Source organism: Diceros bicornis, chromosome 7, assembly GCF_020826845.1.
Source record: "Diceros bicornis minor isolate mBicDic1 chromosome 7, mDicBic1.mat.cur, whole genome shotgun sequence".
NCBI classification, from domain to species: Eukaryota; Metazoa; Chordata; class Mammalia; order Perissodactyla; family Rhinocerotidae; genus Diceros; species Diceros bicornis.
In genome coordinates this window covers 71,783,500-71,805,977 of record NC_080746.1, presented here as the reverse complement: position 1 = coordinate 71,805,977, position 22,478 = coordinate 71,783,500, and the positions used below count along the sequence as shown (strand labels likewise).

General features: G+C 40.1%; 1 protein-coding gene across 4 annotated transcripts in view; it reads right to left on the bottom strand.

Moving 5' to 3' along the window:
• FAR1 (fatty acyl-CoA reductase 1) overlaps positions 1 to 17,438 on the bottom strand; it is a 70,430-nt gene extending 52,992 nt beyond the window's left edge. For 2 of the 4 annotated variants that reach the window (XM_058546022.1, XM_058546023.1), the window contains exon 1: positions 17,333 to 17,438. The gene's annotated coding sequence lies outside the window, so the exon portion shown is untranslated. Of the gene's footprint in view, positions 1 to 15,492; positions 15,591 to 17,035; positions 17,099 to 17,332 lie in introns of those variants that run through there. The other 2 variants (XM_058546025.1, XM_058546024.1) reach the window with 2 other exon arrangements.
• Between the last annotated feature and the right edge of the window lie 5,040 nt (positions 17,439 to 22,478).

Here is a 22,478-nt window from a genome sequence, read left to right as displayed (position 1 = left end):
CTCTACATTCACCACGTTCACCAAGCAGTCAACTACATAGAACTACCAAATACAGTCTTGCAGGGAAGTCTAGACTCGCTCTACCTGTATGTTTCTTTCTGCACCAGTATGTATCGAACACAAACAGTAAAAACTGACAAAGGGTAGTATTTGTAAGGACTCTTAGTTCCATGTTTTAGCTGCTACAAATTTATTTAGGGAAACTAAGCACTGAATATGAAAGTCTCAAGTTAAGGTATAACCATTCAATCCAGCTTTCCGTAAATTTCCACCACCTACAACTACACCTTAGAGTAGGGCATTTAGCTGTCTTCCTATTAAAAACTGGTTCCTGCGTGCCTTCAGCATATAAACAAACTCAAAGTCAAAACTTAGCAATGGAGACAGTGAGGAGAGCAAATGAACAAGGAATAAGATAGGTCATCTATCTTTTCATTGGGAGTCACTGATTGGGGCAATTCTTCTGTTTAACACAGCCAAATCCAATGCTGTTTTGCCTCACTGTCCTACACCTCTAAGTTGGAGCACCACTGGGCAGGAATACTGAAGGAAATTCAAGCAGCAGAGAGAAAGTTGAGCTAAATGGTCTGTTAACATCCCCTAGATTCCATGACTGAAAAACTAAGAAAAAAAAGAACTTCAAATATCTCTAAAAGGGGAAAATTAATTCCAAAATAATCTAAACCAAGAGTTGGCAAACGTTTCTGTAAAGGGTAAGGTAGTAAATATTTTCAGCTTTGTGGGCCATACAATCTTAGCAGCAACTACTCAATTCTGCCATTTTGGGCACAAAATCAGCCATGGACAATAAGTAAACAAATAGGCTTGGCTGTGTTCTAATAAAACTTGATTCACAAAAACAGGAAGACAGTTTTTGCAGGCCATAGTTTGCCAACTCCTGTTCTAAATAATATTCCACATTCAGAAAATGAACTACAAATGAGAAAGGTATCAATAGCAAAGCAGTATGGTCTGAAAGTTCATTGCCTATGACTTCACCACTACTAGAGTTACTGTGCATATCACTATAAAATGGACAGTAAATAGTTGTTTGATATACTATCTTCAAAAACAAACAAATGGGGGGCCGGCCCTGTGGCATATTGGTTAGGTGCACGTGCTCTGCTGCGGGTGGCCCATGATCGCGTGCACCGAGGCACTGCTTGTCAGGCCATGCTGTGGCAGTGTCCCATATAAAGTGGAGGAAGATGGGCACGGATGTTAGCTCAGGGCCCGACTTCCTCAGCAAAAGAGAACTGGCATGGATGTCAGCTCAGGGCTGATCTTCCTCACAAAACAAACAAACAAACAAATCAATGCCAGCCTTCAGAAATATAGATATGCCAGAGGCCAAATGCAAAGTGAAGACATATCTACAGCCTTTTTCAAGGTGTGTAAAAAAATCTGTATTTTTAAAAGGAAAGCCCATTAAGATGTTCAGGGGTGAGGCTTGGATAATATTATTTTAGAGAAAACACTACAATTGAAGAAAAGCACAGACTATAATCCTGTCACAGCCTCAGAAACCCTAGACCCACTATCCTGTTCAAAAAAATCTTGATACAATAATAAAAAAGTAACAGAATTTAAAAAGGTGAAGAGCCAACCCAATGCTGTGGCAAGATATAAAGGTCTGTCATTTCTCCAAAGAAGATGTACAGATGGCCAACAGACACATGAAAAGATGTTCAAAATCATTAACTATCAGGGAAATGCAAATCAAAACTACAATGAGATATCACCTCACGTCCGTCAGAATGGCTATAATTAACAAGACAGGAAACAACATGTGTTGGAGAGGATGTGGAGAGAAGGGAGCTCTCATACACTGCTGGTGGGAATGCAAACTGGTGCAGCCACTATGGAAAACAGTATGGCGATTCCTCAAAAAATCAAGGATAGAACTACCATATGATCCAGCTATTCCACTGCTGGGTATTTATCCAAAGAACTTGAAAACATCAACGCATAAAGATAAATGCACCCTTGTGTTCACTGCAGCGTTATTCACAATAGCCAAGACTTGGAAGCAACCTAAGTGCCCATCAAGGGACGAATGGATAAAGATATGGTATATATACACAATGGAATACTACTCAGCCATAAGAAACGATGAAATCCAGCCATTTGTGACAACATGGATGGACACTGAGGGTATTACGCAAAGTGAAATAAGTCAGAGGGAGAATGTCAAATACCGTATGATTTCCTTCATTAAGTAGTAGATAATAACAACAATAAACAAACACATAGAGACAGAGATTGGATTGGTGGTTACCAGAGGGGAAGGGGGGAGGGAGGAGGGTGAAAGGGATAATTCGGCACATGTGTGTGGTGATGGGTTGTAATTAGTATTTGGGTGGTGGACATGATGTAATCTATGCAGAAACAGAAGTATAATGATGTACACCTGAAATTTATACTATGTTATAAACCAATGTTACTGTAATAAACAAAATATTAAAAAAAAAGATATAAAGGTCTGTTTATATACTGTGTATAGATCTAAAAGAAACTAGATTATTTTCTCTACAGAGAAGTATAATGTTATTTACAATTTTACTTAGCCAAAGGTTATATGTGGCAGATGGGGGTGGGAAAAGAGACTAAGTACATGGTAAATATCACATAAATATGAAAATTCTCCAGAAAGCTGCAGGGAGCTGCAATGACCATCAGGGAATCCTACATATACACCTCTGCTTCCTCCTTTTTTCCTTTTTGTTTATTTTTCCCCTAAAAGAGAAATGGAGATTAGGTATCCCTAACCAATGGGAATTAATAACCGTCTAATACAAAAGTTCATGAACACGCTTCGGGGCAGGGGAGGGAGTACAAGAACATGTTAAAGTTTCATACAAAATATTGTTGTGAATGTGTTTGTACATGTGTGTGGCAAGTGTGTACTCCCATGCATACATCTGCACATTTTTTCTACGGGAAGAATACACTGCTTTATCAGATTCTCAAAGGGGGTCAATGAACCTAAACAGTTAAAATTTCAAGAAATTTTATAAAATTTATAAAATTACATGAAATTTTATGTATATTATGTGTGTATGCTGGAGGGAAGGGGGAACAGAATAGAACAGAACAGAACTTCATGGGCACTGATTAGAAAACCCATTCACATTTAATCTGAAGTAAAAATATGTCAATGGTTAAAACATAATTATACCAATCTCCCTTGAGGCCTGTTATAAATGAACTGAGCACGTTCCCACTAAAAAGATATGTTGAAATCCTAAGCCTCAGAACCTCAGCATGTGACCTTATTTGGAAATAGGACCACTGAAGATGTAATTAGTTAAGGCAAATGATGTCACACTGTAGCAAAGTGGGTCTCTAATCCAATTATCACTGGCGTCCTTATAAGAAGAGGGCCATGTGAAGATACAGATACACAGGGAGAACTCCATGTGACAACAAAAGCAGAGACTGGAGTTACGCAGCTACAAGCCAAGAAACACCAAAATTACCAACAAAAAAGCCAGGAAGAGGCAAGTAAGGATTCCCTTACAGGTTTCACAGGGAGCATGAATTTCAGACCTCTAGCTTCCCAAACTGTGAGACAATAAATTTCTGTTGTTTTAAGCCATCTAGTTTGTGGTACTTTGTTACCGTAGCCCTAGGAAGCTAACAGAAGGACAAATATCACAGTAACTAAAACTCAGGTACAGAGCAAAAGGCCTTCTAAAGATGATGCATATGCTCTCATGCCACAATAAACATATCATGGACACTTTCCAACACAAACGACAGTTTCAGTTACCAAAATACTTAGGTTACTAAATATTTAAGGATGGAATGGCTTTTTCAAAGGGAAACAGGAAGGGATGGTAGAAAGAAGTTTTATAAACCAAAGGTAAAAGATCAAAGTAAGGCTAATGTTCAGATCCCAGAATAAATCATTGGGGTGTATTCCCGATGGTACACCTGCATTGTCAAATCTCAGTATATCATAGCCGACTCAGGCAAAGTAGTGTTCTGATTATCTATTGCTATAGAACAAAATAACTCTAAAACTTAGTGTCTTAAAACAACAATAATCATTTTATTCTCTCTCACAATATCTGTAAATTAGGAATTTGGGAAGGGCTCAACTAAACAACTTTAGCTGAACAGTTATAGCTCCTGATCTTAGATCCTCTTCCCAGGGTCTCTCCACGTGAGGTAGTTTGAGCTTCCTTGTACCATGACAATCTCAGGCTAGACTGCTTACAAAGCTGCTAAAGGCTTCAAGACCAGTATCCTAGTGAGCTAGGTAGAAGCTCTTTCACCTTTTCTGACCTTGCCGTGAAAGTCACACACAGCATAACTTCTGTCACATTCTACTGGTTACAAGTGATTCACAAGGCCACCCAAATTCAAGGAGAGAGAACATAAACCCCACCTCGGGATGAGATCCGAGTCAAGGTCACACTGAAAGAATATGTGCAATGGGAGATATTGGTACAATCATCTTTAGAAAACACAATCTGCCACAAAGAGCATGATGAAGTAACCGTTTATTATTCCTGAGACTGTCAACCATTTAATCCATGTGGGACCTATTTCATGTGGCTAGGGAAGAACAAAGAGTTGTGCCTTACTACATTTTTTTCTGCCACCCAAAAATTAAAAAAATATGGCCCCATGAGCCTCATACTTTGAAATATTTTGCCCACCAAATAACCTCATTTACTGAATAAAAAATTTCATTTTCCCATGTTCATTTAACTGTGAACTTGTAACTAATAAGTTACCACTTGGAGTTGACACACTTCTAGCCAAAAGCAAGCCAACTAATTTTAGTTAGACTACGAAGAGGCCTCTCACCTTGTAGGTAAGTATATACTTTCTTTTAGGATTTTTGATAGACTGCCATCTGGAGGCATACTGGGAACCACTGGTGTAGTGTCTTTTCTACTATATTTGAGTAACTCTGGAATTTATTTAGTGTTTTGACGAAGACTCGACATAAAAGAAAACCTCCTCTGAAAGTAAGCTGTAAGCAACAACTAACTAAAGGGCCAAAATGCAAGCTCAAAATGTACAAACTATTCACTGTAGTCAGGCTGGTAAGAATAGTGGGTTCCTTATTCCTTTCTCAAAAAGTAAGGCTTATAAGGCATTTTTCCACAAACAAAAGAATGTCTGTAGCATCTTGGTTAACATTTCTTTTTTCAATAAAAGATGCCAGTGTCCAACCCTGTTGTAAGCACTCATTGAAGGAGACATAATGGCCACTCTGTTTGCCCACACAGACACTGATATACCAATATTTAACCCTCTGTATCCTATTTTCCTCAATGTCTAAGGTACTTCTTGGTGGTAAGGAATCTCAACAGGTTCATCAGTTCTGAGGGCACTACACAACTATTCCGTACACTGATGTTGCTCCGTAAGCATGGCACTTTGGCAAGAGCTAAAATGTCTTTAAGGCCTCACCATCCTGCAAAGTATTAGATACTAAGAAAAATCAACCTCATATGTAAAAATCAAACACAAAAATATCTTAAAAAGTCAAGTTCTACTCCATCAGAGAGGAAATAATTCTACAGCATTAAAATTATCTGCTGGCAAGAAAACTTAAAATTTTTCAGCAATATCCCTCTCCTTTGTTTCTGTTTCTGTCCTCAAGGTCTGTACCAGTGGGGTAACTTCTCTACTGTAAAGCCTACAGAAGAAGGGCTGTGTCCTGTTAACAAATCGTTTGGTAGCAAACCATTCCACTGTTGCCAAAACATGTATTTAATTCCATTCTGGGAGAAAACAATTAAAAAAAGTAATTTCCATAAGTCACACATGATTCTTTTTTAGATTAAACTATTGTGCTATAGTATCTCTTTACCTTAATAAAAATGTTTTCATGTTAAGACATGAAATTTTTATCCTAATACTTTCAGACTCAGAAAAGTGAAATATAATATTCCAAAAGACAAAAGTAAAATAATATTTTAAGTATACTACCAAAGACAGGGCTTCTTGAACATTTCCAACACAACCGAAGAAATTGAAGTATCCTGTTTTGCTTAAAAATTTATCTAAGTTGTGCATTTTACATGATAATATATCTAAAGATTAATATAAAAATATTTCAAATTACTCAGTAAAACTGATGTTAACAGGAAAATGTACCATGTTTACCCTGAACACTACATGTAGACTACATACAAGTTTACCCAAAAATTGACTCAGGCAGATTACTAATTATGTATCTTGTGCAGTCCAATTTAAAACCACCAAAGCCTATTCATGAAGATTAGTATCTTTCAAAACAAGTTGGTAGAATCAGGTATTCCACTGGTCATAGAAGCAATTTAGACTCCGTTTAGAAGCAGTTTAGACTCATCTGATTATTACAGCAAATGACTTGCAACACTTAGCAGAAAAGTGCTTTGAAGTTCCTGTTTTATTTCCTCTCTGTTTCTCTAGTCACTTTCTTATGCACCTTCTGAACCTGTTCTCAAGGCAGAACCTAAAAACAGGCTCCCGTCCTCCAAGGCAGCATTTTCCAAATCATGGTAAATGGGTCTGGGAAACTATACTTTATCCCCAACCAGCATCCACAAAGTACATTAGCATATCAAAAACTACAAAATGTCCTAAGGTAAAGAAACCCATTGAATTCTACTTAAGCCCAGCCCTTCAGAAATTTCCCAACACTGCTAGGGAAACAATGCTCCTGAAAAGCTCACTACTTTCTAAGGTAATTGTCCAAAAATGGGCCAAACCTCCCATGGACTACAAATACAAATGATTTAGAAAGCATGACCTTCCCTTGGTGCATAAGGCTGCTTATGAATAAACTACTAAGCCAGTTATGAAGATTGCAAAAATGAGCATGTTAGTAGAATGTACCAAAGACTTCAATCTGTATACAATTGGAAACTCTGGTGGCTGCAACTCACAATGCTGCAAAGCTCCTACCATATGTGCACACTCAAAAGCTGGAATTCTGTAATTTTTGAGAGGGACACTCGGCGTCAGTGAATTTGTGTTGTCTTTAGCTGGTCATTGTTTTCAATTATCATTATTCTTACTTCTTAATTAAAAATTACCATCAGATGAGTTTCATTATTATCATTTTAGTTTTAGTTGTTTTACTGAACCTGCAGAATGTATTACACAATTGCATCACCAGGATTTGAGGCCTACAGTTTTCTAACTAGACTAGACTTTAAGTATATTTTTTGTGATTCAATTAGGAACCATCCATATTCCTAACTGGGAAACCAGGTTCCAACTTGCTTTAACTATACTCAATTAGTTGTCTGTTTGCAAAAGTAGTTAGATAACCATTACTAAAGCCCACCCTATAGAAAACATCTCTGGCACTTGGGCCACCATGGTAACAGGCACTTAAGTTTTTCAGGAACTGAGAGTCAACTCCTTCTCCAGTTCAGGCCAGTTCACCACTGACTCATCAACTGGCCTGCGCAGATGACAGAAGGGTAACCCTTTGACATCAGGGGGCTGAAAACTCCACCCTCAGATTATGCTAATGCCACCATTTTGTGAAGATGTGTCCTATGAAGAGCCATGAAGCTTGACTTCGCTTGCACAGATCATCAATTACTTCACTTTTCCTACTTCTTAATCATCTATCCCAACACTTCAGACCACCCTGCCCCATTTGTCCCATAAATATCCCTAATCCCCATTTTCGGGGAGATGGATTTGAGATTTGTTCTCTGGTCTGCTCACTTGACTGCCTTGTAAATAAACCCTTTCTCTGCTGCAAACTTGTCTGTCTTGGTGACTGGCATTTCGTGCAGTGGGCAAAACGAAGCTGGTTCTGTAACAATTGCTGTAGAAAATCCCTCTCCCTAAAAAATGCTTGTACCTTAACAATTAAGTTATTATTCCACTGGAAGGTGGAAATTACTGAACTAAAGAATGACCCAGCTAAAGGGCCATGGTTAAAATACCTTGACGGTCACTGTTCTAACAGTCCTTACTCTGGTTATGGGGTCACTAATATAGAGGCAGGTCTTCTCCCTGGCCCCCAGGTCGACACCAACCAAACGCGGCATAAGGATTTGGAATAAGGGCCCTCATGGAAGTAATAATAACTTATCTGAACTTGGATGTCAATGATCCCTCCAGTCTCTAGTTTTGAGTGGGAAGCTTTCAGGAATGTCTTAAATCCACTAAATCCCATAACAATACCTCCTCTAAAAAAACCTTTTCCTGGTTTATCTTTAAAACTTCGCAAGGTTCATAGACACAGCTTGCAACTAAATGCTGACAGGCAGGGATCAGCCCAGAAAGGTACAGAAAACATGAGAGAAGTGTTTGATGACTTTTTGAATTCTTAGTATCTGCTTCCAGCTGTGAAACGAACTTAAGCTCCAAAGAAGCCTACTCCAATGAGCTTTGTAATCATGGGTTATTGTGCTAAAGATGGGGTAAGAACACGTATAGCAAAGTAAAAACATCAGAGTATAAAAATTCAGGGAATTCTTAGTCAATTTATCAACTGAGAATCAAAGTCACAATGCTAAAAATTCTATCGTTAAGATACTTCCTTCTCCAGAAACTGAGATCCAGAAAGAATAGACAGCCAAAATAAATAAGCACAACAGACTTATCAAAAATCAGGTAATGAATAATTACACTGTTGGGACTGCCACTCAACACCTGACCATGGGCAAGTCAATTAACTACTCTGATCATTTGTAAAATTCATTGAAGGGGAGGCCAAATCACTGATGGTTAAATCCTCTTCTAGCTCTCAAAGTCTGTATGTCTATTACTGTGCAGTAGAATAAGTTGTTTCCTAGCGGTACATTAGATACTCAGAAAATTATTAACTCCACCAGGTCACACAGGTTATCACTTTAAAGCAATACACCTAATATTCACTGATATTCTAACAGCCTATGCACTGCTCTGCAGAGTCAAATGTCCCATTAGCAGCTAATTCACCTGTTCCTATCTCCTGAGGGCTCTGCTTATGATAACAATCATTATTATGACTACATTTTAGGTGCAATTCACAGGTTTTTAAAACCACATATTTCTAAGAAACTTATTAAGACCATCCTTCAAACTAGATGGATGATAAATACTTATGATCACAGGGCTCCACTGAGAATCAATCCTTTATGAGCCCAATATACTTTTGTAAGCCCCTGTCCCACATCTAGGAGTTATTTTAACACAAATGTGAACCTCAAAATACTTTAACAGATCTTTTCCTCTTGTGAAAGATGACATGAGTGGAGCCATATTAAAATAGAGCGAGAGCAGCCATTTCTGAGGAATTGCCTTGCACATCTTGTTTTCTTTATCTTCCAAACTGGACCAAACCGCCAATATTCTATGAAGTCAGTAAAGACAAGAAGATACTGTTTGTAAGAACTGATGAAACTGAACTTTGCTGATGATCGAGTTACTAACCAACCACTGAAGTACAAATTTAGCCTTACCTCATCTGGCACCAATGAACTCTTCTTTAATGCAACTTATCTCATCTTCCTCCCTTTTGCCCACAAAAACCCTGAGCCCCTCCTCCTGTAACTGGGACACTATTTGGGTTTCTACCTGAATCTGTGCTCTCCAAATTGCCAAACCTTTGATCCCCAAAAAACGCCTCTCTGCCTCTCATTTTGGCTCTTTATTTTTAGGTTAACCCTCCACAGATCTTAACTATATCAGGGCAAGATAGGTCAAAGAAGTTTTTTCCTTTACCTCTGAAAAAGTGGCATTTATGCATTCTTTTTTTTTTTTCCCCCAAAGCCCCAGTAGATAGTTGTATGTCATAGCTGCACATCCTTCTAGTTGCTGTATGTGGGACGTGGCCTCAGCATGGCCAGAGAAGCAGTGCGTCAGTGCGCGCCCAGGATCCGAACCCGGGCCACCAGCAGCGGAGCGCGCGCACTTAACCGCTAAGCCACGGGGCCGGCCCCATTTATTCATTCTTAAGTCATATATTCTACTTTCTGTTAATTCAGGATGGATAGCAGCCATTATATGAAGTATCATACACTTATTCCAAAATCTTTGGTAAAATCATTCCTACATATTTATTAAACTGGCTACAGTTTGTTTTTCCCCAAGAATCTAATTAAGAATTGGTCTATTTTTTTAATTAGGCATCTGCATAATAAGTTTTATAATTTTGTCACTCAATAATGAAAAACATTTGTTTATAAAAGGTGAGGAGTACACACAAATAAATTTGAGTTGAATTTTAGCAGTATGCTTTCTGCCTATACATTAAAGAATGGGTTATTAAACTAGAATCCATAGAACTCCAAGGATATATGAATGGGTTCTGAGAGCCTCATTAACCCCCTGAAATTACATGAAAATCTAAGTGTGTATGTGTATTTTTCTGAGGAGATGGCACAAAGCTCTGAGGAGATGCTCAAAGAAGTTCATGACCTTTGACTAAGAATCTCTGCATTATGGGATATATTTTAAGATTTATTTCTCAGTTAATACTTCAAAGTATTTAAATCAATATTCCAAAATAATAAGACATAACGGTAAGAATTCCTTAAATTCAAGAAGGATTTCTCATGTGAATGTTATGCCAATATTTTTGGCAAGAATTCCAAAGACAAGAATGATGTAAACTAGATATTTCAAAGTAATCTTAAAATTGTCAAGTGCTTAACAGTTAAACACACACACATAAACAAACACACATATACCACCATTTAAAATCTCAAAATGACTTATACTTAAAAGCTTATGGCACACACAAACGTTCTAGACAAAATGGACACATTAATATACGTGGAACTAACATATTTATAAGCCTTTTTAATGGAATGTGTCAAATTATTCACCACGGACACAACGTGTCCTATTCACAAAGTAGTGTGTCCTAATTTGTAATACAGCAACTGGCTTTTTTCAAGTATTGATATAAGATCTACAGTACGTCAATTACATCTGGAAGGGGTCTAAAAGATAGAGAGATATAGATTTAGATATAATTTATCCTATGAAGCTGAAGTTAGATTTTTCTAACTGCATGCTTTCTCCATGTGATCATCCTCATCTCACCTCCTAAATCATTTCATTCAGAAATGTCATTTCCTGCTTAGAATCTCTGTGGCCAATTCTGGCACAGGATCTCGTGTTGCTACTTTGTTTTATATATGTATGTTCAGTCTCATCAATTACATTATCCCTGCCCTATAGATTATTATATCTAATTTCTCTTGCCCAGGACAGTATAATATACAAATATCAAAATAATACTCATATGAACAAATTTCCACTTCACTTAGATTAGCATGTCTATTGTGACACTTATCATGCTGCATGGTGTTAAAAACAAAATTCCACCAAGTGAATTCGAAGATCTAATTGACTTTATTCAACTATTCATGAATTAGGCAGCATTTCATCTAGCAAGCAAAGATACTCCCAGAGGAGTTATACAAAATGGTAGGTTTTTATAGGAAGGAGGGTGGGGCAAGGAAGTTATTAGCAAAAGAAAAGATTATTTTGAGCCAGGAGATCTTCTCTTTAGGGAGAATGGACCAGAAAGGGTTTTATCACGCAGATTGCCTCGTCTTCCTCTGAGGAGGACAGAGAGGGCCCATAGGGCCCACATGACAGATTACCTCATTGGTACTGACTAGAAAATTCCAGATTGGCTGAGTAAGATTACATTTCTGGGTAACTGCAATTAGGATAGGTATGAAATCTAGGTTTAGTATCATAGGCTTTAGCACAAGTGACGCCATTTTGGGCCTGTGGCTTTCTCTTTCACAATGGTAATAATTGGTAAAAATGTCTAAGGATTTGCTTCAAAATAAAAAACGGCGGGAAGTGGGTAGACGTACAGATCAAACAAGATTGAGCACAAGTTGATAACTTAAAAAAGTTGGTGATATGTGTATCACTGTATTTTTTATGTTGGCAATTTTCCATAATACAGTTTAAAGAACTTTGCCTCTCCTACTAGAACAGAGAACTTCGTAAGGACAGATCCAGTAGTTTACTTCTTTGTACATCTTCCCAGTAGAGAGCAGATAAATTTACTAAACACATTTCATTCTTTACACAGAACTACCTTTCAAGGAAACTTCGACAGCTTTTTGATGGTATTTTATCTAAATGATTCTTTTATTAACTCAGATAAAATATTTATTCATTCGTTAACTATTTATTAGGTACCTACTTTCTCAGATATTCTGTCTTGGTAAATGTAGGATATCAAAAATAATTCACCTTCTCTAATAAACTAAGAATCTGACAGTATCCTCAAGGATTCATGGAAAAAAGGGGTAGGGAGGGAAGACAGAGAGACAAAAGAAAGAAAAAATAGTAAAAAGCAATAAATATAATTTTTAACAAAGGAATCTAGGACATCCATTTTTTTGTTTTTTGTTTTTTGTGAGGAGATCAGCCCTGTGCTAACATCCGCCAATCCTCCTCTTTTTTTTGCTGAGGAAGACGGCCCTGGGCTAACATCTGTGCCCATCTTCCTCCACTTTATATGGGACGCCGCCACAGCACGGCTTGCCAAGCAGTGCGTCGGTGCGCGCCCGGGATCCGAACCAGCGAATCCCAGGCCGCCGCAGCGGAGCGCACGCACTTAACCGCTTGCGCCACCGGGCCGGCCCCATAGGACATCCATGTTTTTAATTAGAAAGAGGAAATACAGTTCAAGCTAGACAGGCCTAAAAGTTCCCCTCCCCACTCCACTTTACAGATGAGGAAACTAAGGCTCAGAGAGGGAAGTGACTTGCCTCAAGTTACACATCAAGTTGCCAGCAAAACCAAAATCAAAACTCAGATCTGCTGATTCACAGTGCCATGTGAATTTTCTACATCAAAATATTCTTCTATACCATAATATTCACTAGCTAAAGTTAGAATAACTATTTTCTTATTAATATATACTTCAATTCTATATTATACCATACTAAAAAAGAAAGTAATAGGCTAAGTAAAAGGGGGAGATGTAAGAAAATGCACACGACTTCTCAGTTACACAAAAAGACTACACGCATGTACCACACTTTCTCAATTCTGAGACACATGTGACTGTAAGACATAGTATCCATTTCATAAACCCTTTGAAATAAATACAGACACTGTAAAATACATCCTCATTTCAAAAATTACTAAAACAGAAAACATACACCTCTAAATGTAATATAATGCACCCTATAAGACCTAGCCTACACAGGACCCACAATGCACTAAAGTCCTCTCATTTAAGAGCCCAAGTCACAAGGCACAAACACACAAAGCAGGAGTCCTATCTTCTAAGGTAACAAACACTAAATACCTAAGGCTATGTGGCATTTTTTTCAATTGTAGGTATTAATATAAACAAGTCCTTCGTGCCATTTGTCTCATATGCATGAGTTGAGGAGTTAGACAAAGCAAGGTTTGAATCTCAGCTCTGCCACTTAGCTCTCTGACCTCTGGAAAGTTACTAACTTCTCTGAGCCTCAATCTCTTCATCTGTAAAATGGGATCTCCACCTAGAGAACTGTGTGAGAATTAAATGTGATAATTTATTTAAGGAACATAGCATAGTGCCTAGATGAAATATTAAGTTTCCTCTCACAATCCCTCTGGGCCAAATGAAATTAAACTAAAAACTAAGTCCTATTCTTGACTTACAAGATTCCTCTATCTCCATTTTAGAGATTAGAATATATCTAAAATGATCCCAGTGCAAATCCTACTAGTTTGCTTTGAAATAATTATTTGATAAGAAAAGCTTATTTTCTTGAAATTTGTCTCTTTTCTTCTTAATTGGGAACAGAAAACAATGACGAATCGTAAGTGTTTAAGTTAAATAAGGTATATGTAAATTCAGCACTTTCATATTGTCTTAGCCCATTACAAACCCACTGAAGAGAGGAACTATAGAACCAATGTGTGGGAAGAGGGAAGGGTGTAAGGCTAAAAGACATAATTAAAACGACTCAATTGTATGAGTGGTTTGTTTTTTGTAACCTTAAATTCATTTATTATACTCTAAGAAAACAATGTTCAGGAGAGCCAAAACCATATCTCCACGATTCAGGGTACTTTAGTAACCTGATCCCTCAGATTAAGCAAATACCATTTTTCAGGAAGGACAGTTTCAGGATGTTTCCACCAGTAAAAATCCAGCCATTTCCAAGATGGGTACATGCCTACCAAAGTGGCTGATGTACATTAGGTACTGAAATAAGACCATCTTTTCTCCTACCCCAAACATAGTACAGACTAGCCCACCCACATATTCCCTCACTATAAGCTCACTTCAGTTGAAGGATTTTTCTCCAGTAATTATGAAAATAACAATGTTCGTTTTTTAAAACTTGGAAAAACACAACAAGTACAAGCATTTTTAAACCACTCATGATCTCATAAGACAAAGACTAAACTATTACAAGGGGACATAGCAACCTCTTTCCTATGAATTTGACCATAACTGTGATCATATCAAATTTTAAATTTGTATAGAGCACTTGCCACTAAACATGATTAACTTTCTTGAGAGTAAATTCATGTTACTTTTTTCCTTACTTAACTCAGGAGTTCTTCTCAATCTTGGTTCTCTCAGCTACCTATTTTGCTGCTGACCACTTCCTCTTTCCTAAAACTCTATTTGAAGTTTCCCTTAACAGTTTATGCCTCAGTGTCTACAAAAGTCTCTCCAACTAATCTTTTTCTTTTTCTTCACTGGCTCTCTTCTGTTAACTCCTGACAATCTAAAAAAATGGCTCAATACTTCAATCAAAAAAATAAAAATAAATAAATAAATAAAAATAAAACAAGAGCAGGATACAATAGAATAGGAACATTCAAATAACAAAAAAGAACTCTTGAAAATTAAAAATGTGCACCAGAAATTAAAAAAAAAAAAAAAAAGGCTCAGGCCTCATCTTTGGATTAGCTTGTTAACTTTGAATCTCCAGCACTTCACACAGAGCCACTTATGCAGCAGATGCTCTCTTAACATTTACTGATTGACTGTGTCAGTCCTGACCTGCCACTTACTAGACGGGTGACCCTGGGAAAATTAAATCTTTCTGAATCTCAGTTCCCTCACCTATAAAATAGGGATAATGAAAAAGGAAGATGATGTTTGGAAAGCTCAAAACTGTCTTGCACTAAGTAGCACCCAATAAATTTTGCTATTATCATCAACATAATCTAGTACAGGACTCGAAAATGTCACTGATTATTATATATGGTTGAAGACTAAATCTACCTCTTAATAACCCAACTTACTTTCACCATATTCGCTTATCATAACTATCAAAAAATACTTCTGTGTTCTTTCCTTTCTACCTATCTCCTATCCATCACCAACTATTATAATTCTTCTCTCCTAGCCACCATGCAGAACCATCATTTATTAACTAAGCTACAATAACAGACTTAGTTGATTTCCACACTCTTAAATCTTCAATTTCTCCAAATTTTTAATTTGTCACTCTTGTCCACAGTTGCTAATAGCATGTCCTCATCCTCACGTCTTCCAATAACCCATATCCCAACTCCTCGCTCAAAAAATGACTCAAAACTCACCTCTTCCAGGAAACCTTCCCTGATTAACTCCAGACCACTTGAATTACTTCTCTGCTCCCAGTAGCCTCAGCATCTCAGCACTGAGGTATTCTGTTATACTAAGGGTAAAATGTGATCAGTGAAAATAGCATTGCCAAGAAATTACTTCCACAAAATTATTTCTACATCCTAAAGAATGATCCATTCGCTATAATGCTTTGCTGATCTAGTCAATAAGCAAACATCCTACACAACAAATGCCCTCTTTGGTTTCTGTCCTTGACACTATACTATCTTATGTTTCTCAAGAAGTGCTTAACTCTTCACAACCCTTTCATCCTACCCTCAGGCAGAAATTATACCTCTGTGCCTATATCTCCTCCCATTTAAATCCACTGGAAATTTGGCAGGTGGTCACTTTTTTTTCCTATTCCTTCTTCTCTGGCCCAACCTCTACCCACACCCCATAAATAAAACTTCCAAGAAGGCAGTAGCAATGAAACACACATACTATGTGTTTCTTTCCTCTAAGTGAAAAGAACTTGGAAACTATTTAGCTACAAAACTCTTCTCGAGGCTGAAAAATTTCCCAACAAACACGACACATAAACTCTACTACATCAAAATAGTTGAGCCTAGAAAACAGGATTGTATTTATATGTTAATTCTCACTTGTGTTACTCTCAGAAATCTTGCATCATTTTTAAGCTACATTACACATGCCCAACAAGGGAAGTTGAGAAACTCCCCTGCAGGGCCGATTTTCTGTATCTTCCGATGTTGTCTTTCAGCCAACACATTCTACTTTTTTTTTAATATAAAGTATTAACTGATTCCTCACTGCCATCCAATCAAAAGCAAACAATACTTGTGTCATTACTTCTGAGAGGGTGCGTCTGTCTGCTGCTGAGGCAAAACAATTAGATGAACTATCCCGAGGGTGGTAGGAGGGGTGGGGAGGGACGACGATCAGCCTCAGTAGTCAGTTAACAAATCTGTTCGGCCCTGGACCACGAGTGAATGAACCTATGAACCTGCCAGACTCCTACCTGGGACATTCGGCTCTCCTGTGTCAGCCAAAACGAACAGTTGTTCTTGCCCACTTACTCATAAAAGGTCCACACCCTTCGGCTATCACAGACAAAACTACCTCGTTCGCTCTTCGTAGACTTGCTCCTAACTGGCCACCTAACGCCTTCTAGTCAAACAGCCTCCATCCACACCTCACCTGAAACCTTCTCCTCTCGGTCACCGCCGTTTTCAGTAGGTGCCTCTCACTCCAGCTCCACGTGTCCCCATTTGTCCAGAGATCTTAACCTTCAAACCCCAAGCCTCTCGTCCCTCCACTCCCAGCTGATTTCCCCCCACCCCCGTCAATGCCTACTTGCAAGAGGCCAACCACACTCCCCGGCTCCGCACTTTGTCCCCGGGCACCCTTATCTGAGTATCGCCTTTTTCCCATCACTTATTTCCTCCCCAGACCCGGAATCCTGCCATCGCAGGCGTCCCTGGCGGCCACCCTCGGGCACACGAGCTCGCTCCGCCGTTAACCACCTCGCCCCACCTTCGCCACCTCGACGCGGCCTCCACACCCCAGGCGGCGCCCCCGGGCTCCGCGGCTGCAAACCAGGCCCCTCTCGACGTCCCCACTCGCGGTCCCGGCCCTGCCGAGGGCGGCGGCCCGGCCGAGCCGCGCAGACACCGTCCGGGCCGAAGAGGGCGCCCCCGGCTCTGGGTGGCCGAGGGTGGGGCTGGGGCGGGGCGGCGGGTGTCCCCACTCCTCGGCCTGACCCGCCGCCCCGGCTCCCGCAGCCGCCGCCCGGGGCCAGGCGAGGAGGGGCCCGCGCCCCCCGCCTCTCACCTAGACGCAGAGGCTGGGGCCTCGCTTTCCCCCGGGCCGTCCAGCGATGGCTCCGCCGCCGTCGCGCTCTCCCCACTCGCTCTTCCACCGCCCCCGACCGGCCGCTGAAGAGCGGACGAGCAGCGGCACGCCCATTGGCTGCGGCCCGCGCTCGCGTCAGCCGACCCCGACCTGGACCTCGCGATGTGACTGGCTGGCGCGGCGCCTCTTTTCCACGTCGGGGCCTGATTGGCTGTCTCGTGCCCCCATCACCAGGAGGACCGCTCACCCTCCTCCCGGCTTCGACCTCCCACCCCCCAACCGCGTTTCCATCCGGGCGGGAGGGGGGCGGGAGCAGGCGCGGGTGGGACGCGAAGTGCCAATGGGGGCGCCGAGAGAGGCCCGGGAGGTGGGCTCTCGGCCGGCCGGCCGGCCCGCGGAGGGAAGTTCAGCCAATGGGGGCGCGCACCACATCCCGGGTTCAGGAGCGCCCCCACTCTGGCCGCTGGCGTTCCGGCGGGGTGCGCCCGGGGCCACGCCCAGCTGCCTGTCGCACGGGAGGGGCGCCCGCTGGAAAGGTGGGGAGGATGCGGCGAGGCCGGCTGGGAAAGCGCGGGGCAGCCATTGTGGCGTGCTCGGTACTGCCTGCGTGGGCCCTGGAGCGCCTTATGGTGGCGCTGGCTCAGGTCAGTGAGGATGGAGTCGTCGCTCCGTGGACCCCTGGAACCTCCGCCAGATGCCCATTAGGGAGGGAGCCGAGCGTCTGGTCCAGCCCCGCAGGACTCTGGGCAAAACTTACCAATGGTGACAGAAGTTAGAATAATGGTTACCTCTGGGGGGGATGGAGGGACACAGGGGAACCTAACGGGAGGTGGAAACCCTGTGTCTTGATCCGGGTGGTAGTTACAGAAGTGTATACATATGTAAAAAATTAATCGAGCTGTACACTTAATATTAGTGCACTCAACACACTGTATAATATCTCAACTTTTAAAATAATAAAAGGTTGTGAGAATAACTGTAATAACATTACCATAATCTTAGGCTCCATGTGACTCCCATGGTATAAAACAATCTCAGTAGGATTTAGCTATCTTTCAAAAACTACAAACCATAGGAAGAAAAAAAAAAAGGATTGTGAGGATTAAAACTGAGTGAAAGCTCCTGGCACAGTGAATAACACACACAGGTTGATACTTTAAAGATGACCCAAGATGGTTCAGAGTGATTTTTCTTTGAGGATTTAGAGCTTGTGTCAATGCCTGGCCCTGTTAGTAGCCCAAAAACACCCATGGTGCTGCACCAGTTGAAAAGGACAAAGTTTCCTGAGCTGCGTACTTTGTTTCTAACCTAAATTCTGAACCCAGGAAACTTTAATTTGAATAGCATGGCTTCTGCCCTGGAGGAGCTCACAGTCTAGCGCTAAGTAGTTCTTCCTGGAGGAGGGCACAGAACACAGTTAACATAGCTGCTTACCCTCAGGGATGAGGCATTCTGCTAGGTTAGGCAAGTTGTGTGTGCCTAGAACCCAATCCAGCGGCAGAATTCTGAAATAGCCAGGGTTAGGTGAAACACTTAGGAATGAGTCAGTAATATTCTCCCCAAAACAAACAGGAACTCGGGGCCAAATTCAAGCCTGTGAAAGGGCAGCGGCAAAACCGTTGAAGATTACAAGATTCGTATTTACTCATTTAGTTGTTAAGTTGTTCAATTCAGATAAATGCCCTTGTTTACAGTACTTGTCTCTGAAGTAGGAACAAAAAGATAAGACAGTATTTTCCACAAAGCATAGGGTGCAGTAGGGAGACAGACATAAACAGATAATGCCAGTATAATGCAGGATGAGGGTATACATATAAAGAGGATCTAACCCAACCAAGGGGATTTAGGGACATCTTAGAAGACAAAAACTAAGTTAACCACTGCTGAGGTTTATCAGCATACCATATGCAATTAGGCATTATTTCTGGAGAATACTTTCATTACAAATTTTAAAAATTTTTGTGCAAATATCTTGATTTTTTAAAATAGCTATATATAAATACAAAAACATAAATTAATACTTAGTTCTGAGGAAAACACATGAAGTTAAGTAATTACTTAATGAGAACATTATGATTTTCAAAAATAACTTTAGTAGTAAGAGAATAAAGGCATCTCATTTGGTTCAAGTCAATGTGTATGTAACATGTGATTCCAGCAGAGACCCCACAGTGTACTTTCTGGAGGAGGGCTTAAAATTAAAACAACGGTTCGGTTTCCAAGATGGTACCCTCCAAGATAGGGAGGGCCTGTTGTATGTCTCATAGTGAACCATCATTCTTAAGTGAATTCAAAGAATTCATACATCCAGAAACAGTGAGTCATTAATAGTCTTAATAAAAGGCAATGAAAGATTTTGCCCAGAATCTAACGTGTAAAATGTAGTAAAACCAAAAAAAGTAATCATTCATTCAGATGCTTTTTCCCATCTTTCTTCAACAATAGCCCTGAAAATTGGGCTACTGTATATTGGAATCAACTGCATAGTAATTTTATTCAAATATGACACACCTGTGTGTACTTTTGATCCTTGCTGTAGAAACACAGTTCTGTAAATGAAGGTAAATTATACCAAGGCCAAAATGTAATATTATAGTTTACAGCCCAAAGGAAGATACCGTATATTACTAAGAAAGTACATAGAAATGAACACCAAAAACACATATGCTGCACATAATGTAGTTATAGCTATTTATGAATCCCTCAGAATTTCATAACTTCTTTAAAAACAGAAAACAAATAAGGTCAAGCATTAATTTTTTTATGCAAATAATACCTCTTCCTGTTCCAAGGAAATACTTTTCTTATGGCATGTATCATTTTCTAACTCATGTGATATATTTTTCTGTCAATGTCTTACCGAACACAGTTCTGATAAGGTTCTTCACTATCTTCACAACAGTCTTATGCAAGTATTCATCTGAATTTCACAGAAGAGAGGCTTAATGAGACAACTAACTTGCCCAAAGTCACATAGCTGTTAGGTGGCAGAAGTGGGATTGAAATCTAGGTCGATTTGACGGCAAACTCCCTAATCTTTCTACTGTGCCACATTTACCTCTTCTATAGCAAGATCAAGTCATTTTGCCTTTTCTTATACAGTCAAGTAACTCATAATGATGTTTTGGTCAACAACAGACCACATATACGATGGTGGTCCCATAAGATTAGTACCATACAGCCTAGGTGTGTAGTATGCTATACCATCTAGGTTTGTGTAAGTGCTGTAGGGGAGGAAGAAATTTTCCTCTACCCTTCTAAGTTCTGGCTGGCCTAAGAATTAAATTGACATGAGACAGATTAACAGGAGAAAAACAAACAAAAGCTTCATAACGTGTATATATGAGAGAAACCCAGGAAAACCAAGTAACTCACCAAAATAGCTGAAGCCATCACCTTAAATACCATCCTCAGCTAACGACAAAAGAAAATGTTGGGCATGGGAATAGTCAGGGACTTCAAAAGAAAGGCAGGTAGGGGCCGGCCCGGTGGCGCAAGCGGTTAAGTGCGCGCGCTCCGCTGCGGCGGCCCGGGGTTCGCTGGTTCGGATCCCGGGCGCGCACCGACGCACTGCTTGGTAAGCCATGCTGTGGCGGCGTCCCATATAAAGTGGAGGAAGATAGGCACAGATGTTAGCCCAGGGCCGTCTTCCTCAGCAAAAAAAAAAAAAAAAAAAAGAGGAGAATTGGCGGATGTTAGCTCAGGGCTGATCTCCTCACAAAAAAAAAAAAAAAAAAAAAAAAAAAAAAAAAAAAAAAGAAAGGCAGGTAATTCCCAGGTAGGTGAAAAGGAGCAAACATTGGAAAACAAGTGTTTAGCTACACAGAAACAGAAGACCACAGAGGGAAGCCCAACATACAGGCTTTTTTAGATTCTTCCCTGCCTACCACATAGTTTGTATTATGCTAGGGTGATAGCTTGTTTCCTGAGATGGGTTTTTTATCTGAATTCTTTTAGGCAGTTAAGGGGGAGGTAAAAAGAAAAATTTTCTAAGTCTTTTGTTTCTTAGAAATAATCAGCCTAGGGGGCTGGCCCCATGGCGTAGTGGTTGAGTTCAGCACACTCCGCTTCAGTGGCCTGGGTCCAAGGGTTCAGATCCTGGGCGTGGACCTACACCACTTGTCAGCCATGCTGTGGCAGCGACCCACATACAAAATAGAGGAAGATTGGCACAGATGTTAGCTCAGGGCTACTCTTCCTCAAGCAAAAAAAACCACAAAGATTGGCACACATGTTAGCTCAGGGCTAATCTTCCTCAAGCAAAAAAAAAAAAGGAAGATTGGCAAAAGATGTTAGCTCAGGGCGCATCTTCCTCAGCAAAAAATAAATAAATAAATAAAAATAGTAATAATAATAATCAGACTAAAATAATCCTCATGTTAAAGAGACAGTTTTTGGGGTTGGCAAATTTTGTTCCCTTTCAGTACACTCTGTGATGTTTGCACAATGATGAAATCACCTAACGACACATTTCTCAGAACCTAAGCCCATCATTAAGCGACACGTGACTGTACATCTTTGTATTCCCCACAGTGAGTAGCACAGAATCTTACATATGTCCCTCATGAAACTCATGAAATTAATCATTATTTTCACTGTGCTTTATCTTTACAGATTTCACAACAAGCGAGAGTGTCAATATTTAAAAGTAACTATTTCACATTAAAAATGTTTGTGTTGACAAAACTAAAGGGAACACAACTTTCTTTGTAAAAGTTGCGGTGGAGAACCCATCACAGCTATATAGAATGCAACAGAAATACTCATTTTCATAGCGTAGAGTTTCAGATAACTTTTCTCAAGAGAGCCAAATTTCTGGTGAAGGCAATTATTCTCTGCAATTCATTTGGTAATCTCTACCTTGCTTTGTACTCAATTATGACATCCAGAAGTGGTCTGCTTTAGACGTATTTTTAAAGCCTGTTATTAAAAAAACAAAACAATCTGCCAAGTTTCTGACATTTCCACTAGTACATCAGTTGCCAGTCTGAGCAAGTATGGACGCACAGTGTCTGTGGCTTTATTGCCTCCTCTCTGAAAGGAGAGTAAAGCTTAATGCCCGGGATCTGCTCTGAGTGTTTCAGAGGTCTCTGAAATAGTTCAGTTTTTACCTGGAAGCGAGTCG